The sequence below is a fragment of the Myotis nattereri genome (genome assembly GCF_964212035.1).
Source record: "Myotis nattereri genome assembly, chromosome: Y".
NCBI classification, from domain to species: Eukaryota; Metazoa; Chordata; class Mammalia; order Chiroptera; family Vespertilionidae; genus Myotis; species Myotis nattereri.
The window spans coordinates 2,534,296-2,543,933 of NC_138094.1; positions in this window are offsets into that span (position 1 = coordinate 2,534,296).

A 9,638-nucleotide genomic window follows, 5' to 3' on the forward strand; every position below is an offset into this window, starting at 1 on the left:
GTGATCACCCGAAAGCTCCCCACCCCGCACCCCCCACCCCCGCGGGCTGCGTGGTTCCCTCACGATAGGGACACCGCGGTTGGCTTGCAGAGGAGATTCCAAGACCAGCCTGTGCGGCGGGAATGCGCGCCTCGGTGACCCTGACTCCTCCGTGCCCCACAACCTTCGTTGTCCCGACAGCTTTGCTGGGCCTTCCGTCCACGATGGGGCTGGTTTCGCCTTCTTCCCGTCCCTGTCCTTGCCCGCCCCCCCCCCCCCCCACCTTTGTCCTCCCTTCAGTGTCTGCATTTGCTGTAGATGTGGCCTTGGGGACACGTGGCAAAATCTTTGTCGACCGCTTTCTCACTCCTCCTCTCTCCTCCCCTCCCCTCCCCTCCCCTCCCCACCCCTCCCCTCCCCTCCCCTCCTCTCCCCTCCCCTCCCCTCCCCTCCCCTCCTCTCCCCTCCCCTCCCCTCCCCTCCCCTCCTCTCCCCTCCCCTCCCCTCCTCTCCTCTCCCCTCCCCTCCCCTCCCCTCCATCCCTTTGTCATAGTGTTTCCTATGCATCGTAGGTCTCGAGGGCACTTTCCACGCAAAATAAGTGCTTTATGTAGGAAGGCAGGGCAGGGGGGCTTTTTACAGGAGAAAAAAAAGACTTATAAGAGAGAGAGCCCGGAGTATTTTTGGAAAAAAGAAAAGATATTTTTATGTTAAGACGATTTTAAAATCCTACAATGGCCATCAGACAGAGAGCTTTGTGCGGTTTCCTATTTTAAACTATTCCGGGGAGCGGTTCCGTGGCCTCGGGCCACGTGGCAGGTGGGAGGGCACCAGTGGGGGACAGATCCGAGGACGCCGCGGGGTTCCCTTGGCGGAGGGACACCCCGCTCTTTCCAGGGGGCAGCCCGGGGTCCCTGGAGTCTGCCTGTGTGGCCGCAGGAGGGGAATGAAGGCGGGTGCGCTGTGACCTCAGGAGCGAGTCCCCAACTAGATGGTATTGAAACCATTGACACAGAAGGCCCTGCTCCGAGTCGCCTGTAGGTGGCACCACCTGGTTCCCGGGACGGCCATTGGCCCAGGAGGCGGGGGAGGATGGGGGGGGTGGGGCCTACCACGGCTGACCCCACGGCGCTGGGTCTCCCTGGTCCCAGGTGAACGGGGAGGGAGGCCCCGCAGGTGAACCACAGGTGGAACGTCACCGTCACCTCCGTCTCCATCCCTTCTTTCTCTGCCAAATGCGCGTTTCCTTTTCTAATCATGAGTCTTTTTAAAGTTTTTAAAAAATTAAACCTGGCTTTGTGTTCCCACGGGAGTTTCCTGTCCTTGCTGAGGTAGCCGTTGCACTGGCAGCCCCGCCGCCGAGCTGGTTTTGCAGGGGCCAGTGCGAGGGGGAACGTGGGCGCAGCGGGGACGGGACGGGACGGGACGGGGCGGGCGGCCGTGCGCGGAGCCCCGCCTCCCGTGTCCCGGCCGCCAGACAGGATCCATCCGCGGAGCCGGAAATCCACCCTCAGGGCAGGTGGCGCGCGTCCAAGAGACCGGGCTGAGCCCGCGGAACCTCATCATGCCGTCATCACCCGGCGCCCCGTGGATACGTGACATCCTCGAGTCCCAGCCGGAGAAGACCCCAAAGTGCTGGTTCCGAGTTGGGTGCTTTATTTGGGCCGTGGCCCGGACACTCGGCGAAGCTCAGCGCCTATGACGTCACCACTCGCATCTCCCAAGCCCAAAGTCTATGACGTCACCACTCTGGTCCTGGACATCGATGAGAGAAAAACATCGATCAGCTGCCCCCTGCACACCCCAGCTGACATCCCAGCCAACTTAGGTCATTCCTGCCCCGAGAAGTCAGGAAGTTTGGGGCAGTGTGTGGAGGTGCCATCTGCCCCCCTGCCCCCCATAGAAACGGAAGCATCGCCGCCCGGGGGGAGGGGGGAGGGGCGGGGGTCCGGACACGTCCGGTGCCTGCAGGGTGCGCGCTTGGAGCTTCAGTAGACAATCTTCCCACGAGGGCGGGAGCCAGGGTGTCGCCGACGCGTGGTCCGTGGGTAAACCCGATCCGCTTGGCCGGAGTGAGGTGGGAGCCGAGGCCTGGGAGACCCTGGACCACGCGGGCTCAATCCCGGCCGGCGGGGACCCGTGGGGATGAAGGCCGACCCCAGGTCCTGGCTTCCTGCCCCTGACCGTCCAAGAAGAGCTGCCGCAGCCACAGGGGACCAAGTGTGCGCATCCAGGCGCCGTGGCAGCGCCCATGCTCACGGGGAGCTGAGCTCCAGAAAGTCGGCCCTGCGTCCTGTGACTGTTCGCCCTCATTTACTTACAGCTTAAACCCTAACGCTGGCAGTTAGTGACCAAACGTGACCTTGACTCTGAGCAGATGTCCCACGCCGAGCCTCCCAGGCTCTCCGGCTGGGTTTGCCGGGACCGGGGATGGCGGGAACGGGCAGTGACCAGCATCATTCCGGGGACTGGAGTCTTTTTTTAAATATGTTTTTGTTATTGATTACAGAAAGGAAGGAAGGAAGGAGAGAGAGAGAGAGAGAGAGAGAGAGAGAGAGAGAGAGAGAGAGAGAGAGAGGAGAGAGAGAGAAATATCAATGATGAATCATTGATGGGCTGCCTTCTGCAGCCCCCCTAGTGGGGACCCAGCGAGCCCACAGCCAAGCATGTGTCCTGACCAGGAATTCAACCGAGACCTCCTGGGTCATAGGTCGCTGCTTAACCGCTGAGCCACACCAGCCGGGCTGGGACTTGAGTTTCCTTCTGTCCTAACATGGGTGTGGGGCGGGGAAAGTGCACTTTGTCCGACGTCAGGTCTGCTTCGTTCTGGTTACTTTCCTCCTTTTCAGCCTGTTCCACCTTTCTTCACAAATCGTGTTTCCAGTCAAATGCACAAACGTCCCCTCCGCCCCGCCTCAGGGCTTTGAACTCTGGCTCCTGAGGTGTTTGTCGTCAGTGTCAGATGTGCCAGCAACTGTGCTTCTCCAGCAGCACCTCCACCCTGTCCGTCCGCGTCCGCGTCCGTCCCCCCACCCCGCGCACCCTCACGTGCTCTTACAAAAATGATCACCTTGCGTGTTCATTTGTTCCAAGAGAATCAACAGCTCCTATTCAGTGTCTTGAATAAATCGCTCTATTTTGATATGAGAGAACGTGGTTGGTGTGCTTTCTTCGTCCCGCTCGGTCCCTGGGGCCCACGACTCCCTGATGAGCAGACACAGACTCGGGTGCGTGCCTCTGGGACTGAGGCTGAACCTGCCCAGATGTGGGAACAGCAGCCGGGTGTGGCAAAGGGTAGCTCTCCTAAGGGCATGTGTTTCTTTTTTAATCTTTATTGTTGAAAGTATTACAAATGTCCCCCTTTCCCCTCTTGACCGCCCCCCCCCCCCACCATTGTCCGTGTCCATGGGTGGTGCATATATGCCTACAAGTTCATTGGCTGATCTCTTCCCACCCACCACGCCTGCCTTCCCTCTGAGGTTTCAGTCTCTTCCCTGCTTCCATGTCTCTGGGTCCCTTCTTCTTCTTCTTCTTCTTCTTCTTCTTCTTCTTCTTCTTCTTTTTAAATTAAATCTTTATTGTTCAGATTATTACATTTGTTCCTCCTTTCCCCCCCCCCCCATAACTCCCCTCCTCCCAGTTCCCACCCCACCCTCCGCCCTCACTCCCCATCCACTGTCCACATCCATAGGTGCACGATTTTTGTCCAGTCTCTTCCTGCATCTCCCACACCCCTTCCCCCCCAAGAATAGTCAGTCCATTCCCTTTCTATGCCCCTGATTCTATTATAATCACCAGTTCATTCTGTTCATCAGATTATTTATTCACTTGATTCTTAGATTCACTTGTTGATAGATGCGTATTTGTTGTTCATAATTTGTATCTTTACCTTTTTCTTCTTCTTCCTCTTCTTAAAGGATACCTTTCAGCATTTCATGTAATACTGGTTTGGTGGTGATGAACTCCTTTAGCTTTTCCTTATCTGTGAAGCTCTTTATCTGACCTTCAATTCTGAATGATAGCTTTCCTGGATAAAGTAGTCTTGGTTGTAGGTTCTTGGTATTCATCACTTTGAATATTTCTTGCCACTCCCTTCTGGCCTGCAAAGTTTCTGTTGAGAAATCAGCTGACAGTCGTATGGGTATTCCCTTGTAGGTAACTGAGTTTCTTTCTCTTGCTGCTTTTAAGATTCTCTCTTTGTCTTTTGCTCTTGGCATTTTAATTATGATGTGACTTGGTGTGGTCCTCTTTGGATTCCTTTTGTTTGGGGTTCTCTGCACTTCCTGGACTTGTAAGTCTATTTCTTTGACCAGGTAGGGGAAGTTTTCTGTCATTATTTCTTCAAATAGGTTTTCAATATCTTGCTCTCTCTCATCTTCTGGCACCCCTATAATTCTGATGTTGGTACGCTTGAAGCTGTCCCAGAGGCTCCTTACACTATCTTCGTATTTTCGGATTCTTTTTTCATTTTGCTTTTCTGGTTGGGTGTTTTTTGCTTCTTTGCATTTCAAATCTTTGACTTGATTCTTGCGCTCCTCTGGTCTGCTGTTGGGAGTCTGTATAATATTCTTTATTTCAGTCAGTGTGTGCTTAATTTCTAGTTGGTTCTTTATCACAACATCGAGGGTCTTATTAGATTTCTTGAGGATCTCACTATATTTATCGGCGGTCTCACCAGTCTTTTGGAGGGCCTTACTAAGTTTATCGGCGGCTTCTAGACAGTTCTTGAGAGACCTTAAAAGTGTGGTCTTGAACTCTATATCCTCCATTTCTGCCTTTTGTGTCCTGTTTCTTTGTCTCTGCATTTTTTATGCTTTCTTGGTGCATCCCCTGTGGTCTTTGTGTGCAGTCTTGTTGTAGTTAAGCCTTGATTGTTGTAGGCAATACTTGGGGGGATTTGACCTCCAGGCCAACTGGCTGTGAGAATCTCTGGGTCTCTTTTGGTTCATCAGTTTATGTTGTTCTCTAGTCTCCACACCGGGGGAGTGGGGTGGCGGGGGGGCGGGGGGGCGGTTAGGGATGGGGTGAGGGTGACTTCTGGCCAGCCATTGAGAAAAGTCAAAGTCAGTGACTCCTCCTGTCCCCTGGTGGTTTGCTGGGAACGAGGTTCCACAATGAACTCAGAGGAATTTGCAGAATGGGAAGTACCAGGGCCACTTTCACCCCTAGCATCATTTCGTACCTTCGTGGATGTCCCTCCCTGGGACAAGGAGGCAGTTGTACTGGGGACACAGGCTGCATTTTGCTCTGAGTCACAAAGTGGGTCACGGCATCATGCTCCTGCATGTGCAGCTCTATCTTGTGTGGGAGCCAAGTGAGGGCTGGGCCCTGCCTGCCTTATTTCTTTTATTAACCCTCCTAGAGAATATTTTTTTTCATTGATAGGGAGAGGGAGAGGCGGAGGGGGAGGGAGAGGAAGGGAGAGGGGGAGGGGAGAGGGAGAAGGGAAGGGAGAGGGAGAGGGAGAGGGAGAGGGAGAGGGAGAGGGAGAGGGAGAGAGAGAGAGAGAGAGAGAGAGAGAGAGAGAGAGAGAGAGATGGCTGAGCGGCATCTACCTGCTTCCTCCCGCGGGGCTGGGGATCAAACCTGCAATCGAGGTTTGTGCCCTTGACAGGGAATTGAACCCATGACCCTTCAGTCCACAGGCTGACTCTCTAATCACTGAGTAAAACCATCCAGGGCCCTGCCCAGCTCTTCATGGTTCCGGGTTTGTCGGGGTGCAGCCCACTTACTTTTGTCTTTAGCCCCCACCCCCATTGACCAAGCCTATTCCCATGGGGTGGGTGTGGGGAGCAGCTCCTGGCAGCCTCCATCCTGCCAAATGCAAACAGGTCCTGGGAGTGAAAATGCAGCGAACTGAGGAGGGGAGAGTGACCAGGGATGAGGCACCCAGCAGGGCTTCTGGCCTCAGCGATGATCCTGGATCAGAGACAGCTTCCTGGGGATCTGGACCATACAGGGAAGTGGATTGGGACCCAGACTGTCCTTGGGTAAGCAGACCCTTCTCTGTCATGACTGGAACATGTACCCCTTTGTCCATGAGTTCAGCTTCAGTGGACCTATTGGTGGGATGTGCACTCACTGGACATGGAAGGGTTTTGTTCCTTGCTCCCATATTGGTGCTCCCCCTGCAGGTGATCTTGGACATCCTTCATGCTCCTGGACGTTTACACCTTTGGGATTTGCTGTTGGTTAGTGTCCGGAGCCTGGGAATCACTTTATGAGCTGCATGAGGAGGGGCAGGAGGGGGAGCAGGTGTGTGCCTCTACAGAAGGCTCAGAATTTGGCCAAATGGTCACTCCCCCACTCCCCCAGTCTGGCTCCTTTTTATCTGAAGCACCTCCTTCACTTGCAAGGCAGGAGGGGGGCAGGAGGGGGGCAGGAGGGGGTTCTTCACAGAACTGCATGCATGGAAACGTGTTCTGGAAAATGGGGGCACTGAGTAGCAATCACTGTCCTCACCAAAGAGCCACTTAACAGCCCTGGCCGGCATGGCTCAGGGGTTAGAGCATCGACTCAAGTACTGCAGGGTCTCGGGTTTGATTCCCAGCCAAGGACATGTACCTGGGTTTCAGATTCAATCCTCAGCCCAGTCAGGGCACATGCAGGAGTCAAGCAATCGAGTGCCTCGCATCAGTGTTTGTCTCCCTCTCTCTGTCCTACCCCACCCTTCCACTCTCCAAAAATCAATAGAAAAAATACTCTTTGGTCAGAATTCTCCAAAAAAATAAATAAATGAAAGAGGAAATGCCTGCAGTAATGCTCCATTGCTGCTACACAACAAAATTGACTGGGAGGAAGTCTTTGGCCATGTGCACTTAAGCAGACTCATTCATAAGTCTTATATGTTATGACAAACAGACCAGTAAGTTAAAATGTACCTGAAGCTATCTGCTAGGAGCACTGTTCTACCCAAACGACACTACCGCAGCTACACCTCTGTCAACCCAAACTCCTGTGTGAGTCCCAGTTCCTGAAGCTCTTCAAGAGCTTCTCTCTGCAGGTACCCCTCCTCCCATCATTGCTTTCATGGCCTTACAATCCCAGTGGTTTCTAGTACCTGCCATCTGAGCAACAACAAAACATCCCCTGCCGAGCTAGAGTATCACCAGGAAATGTCTGAAAACCAAGTCTTTTTTATTGGTTTGTTTGCTCCATGACTGGCTTGTATTCACCAACTTGACTTAATACACCATGACCATAACGCTCATGTGTATGTCTCCAGTGCCTGGGCAGAGCTCAGTGTCTGGAGTGGCAATGGGTAGTCAAAGTCTCTTGCTCTTGGGAACATCTGATTGGCTCTGCAGAGCCCTGTGCCTTCTTCCAGTTGGAAGGGAGGCTGGGGAGGCAAGCAGCAAGTGTCTTTGCTTCTAAATTGGGGCTGAGGCTGTGCCCCTCAGGTAAAGGGATCTTCCAATAGAAGAGGCTTTCAATGCTGGGGGCAATTAAGGATGAAGATGGGCTGGGTGCCCAGGTCACCATGTCCTGCATCTGTCTGCGGCCATGCCACTCCAGAAGCACATCCACAGGCATTCTGCAGAGCTGCTCTACAGTGAAAGTAAGTCCTAACTGTGTGTAAAAGGCATCACATGGCAGAGGTGTCTTCAATACCCCTACAAAAACATGTCCTCACTTTGCTAGAGACACCAAGCTGACTGACAGCTCCAATGCATATTACAATATTTCTGCCAAGGTAAATCTATTTTTCCCACTGATGGGAAGACGGAGATCTAGGAAACAGGTGAGCATAAATCAAGCTCTACAGGTGACTGAGACTGAACTGCTCAGGAAAGCGTGGACACCATAGGCTGATTCCTGATCAAAGCTGCCTCTTCTGCGCCTGCTGTAGTGCACAGAGAACATGCAGCCCAAAAAGGGGACCAAAAGCTGGATTTCTGGTGGGAGTTGTCTTTTCCACGCCCTCTTGTGGCGAACTAAGGACCGGCAGACTCATGTGAGGACCAAAGACTGAGTTCCTGTTTGGAACTGTCTATTCTACGCCCTCTTGTGGCGACCTAAGGACACGCAGACTCAAGTGAGGACCAAAGACTGAGTTCCTGTTTGGAACTATCTCTTCTACGCCCTCTTGCAGTGAGTGCATAGAGAACATGCAACCAAGTAATGGGACCAAAGGCTGAATGCCTGATGGAGCATTGTCTTCTGCACCCTTTTGTGAGGAAAGAAGGCCGCAGCCCTAAGTGTCGCCCAAAGGCTGAAGTACTCATGGGAGGTACCTCTTCTTCACCCTCTTGTGGTGAATGAAGTACGTGCAGCCCCATGTGTGGAACAAAGGCTGAATTCCTGATCAGAGCTGCAGCTTCAGCCCCTTGTAGTCCACAAAGAACATACAGCACATAAAGGGGACCGAATGCTTAATTCCTGATCAAACCTGCATCCTCTGCACCCTCCTTTGGTGCACGAAAAACATGCAGGCTGACCTGGAGACCAATGGGGGAATTCCTGATGAAAGCTGTCTCTTCTGCACCCTCTGTGCGGAATGAAGTGTTTGCAGCCCCATGTGGGGACCAAAGTTTCCATTCCTAGGGGGTGCTATCTCCTCTGTGCCCTCTGTGCTGCACAGAGGACATGCAGCCCCATGAGAAAACCTTTCCTCATAAAGAACATATTGGAAGGCATACAAGCAGGTTGGGGAAAACTGATGATCAGATCAGTGGGTTAGAAGACAGGTAGAAAAAAATCAATGAGTAGAGAACCAAAAAGAAAAAAACCCCACAATTTTAAAACAGGACAACCTAAGAAAGCTGTGGGACAGGTTTCATTTTCAGACTCACAGAATTCCTTAGTAGGCTGCTGTTCTCAAGACTGTCCGCAAGTAGGCACCAGGGTGCTGTTCTCAGAATGCCCACAACAGGGAGCGACTGTGCCTAATTCCTTACTAGGTTATTGCTCTCAGAATGCCCACAAGAGGGCATTTACCTGGGTTGCAGCTTCACTGGGCACTGCAGGAGGCAATCAATCAATGTAAATCTCTTGCATTGATGTTTCTCTGTCTCTCCCCGCCCCCCCCCCCGCCCCCCGCTTTTCCCTCCCCTGCACACTCTCTAAAAGTCAATGAAAAAATACTCTCAGGTGAAGATTAACAAACAAACAAACAAACAAACAAACAAATACATTGCATTTTGCATTTCACACAAATGTTTTGCAGTACATAAACTTTTGGCCAGTGCTGTTTATTTGAGAGTACTAATAATGGGAAAGTCCCTAATGACTAATTGGAAGGTCAGATTTCTCATTTTAACTTATTGTTTCTAGCCATAAACTAATTACATTTGACATGTTGCATAACCAGAAGAATGTTACTAACCCAAGTCCCATTTCCCACAGGTTTTGTTTGTTTGATTTTTTGGTGTTTATAACATATAAATTGTGTTAATTACACTTAATGAGTTGAACAACATATGTGAAAGACAATCTTCAATTCTGAGACTCTAATCTGTGAGTTGCCATCTGATTTTGGACCAAAGAATGATTTTATTCCAAAGTTTTTTTTTGTTTTTTTTTCTGAACAGCTTGGAATAAGAAGTTTATATATTAATCACTTATTGAATTATTATGGATTTAATGGTTTCTTTTTCAAGCAGCTTGGGGCTTACTGTGGTGACATCTGCTCGTAGTTGGGCACTTTAGGGTGCTAAGCA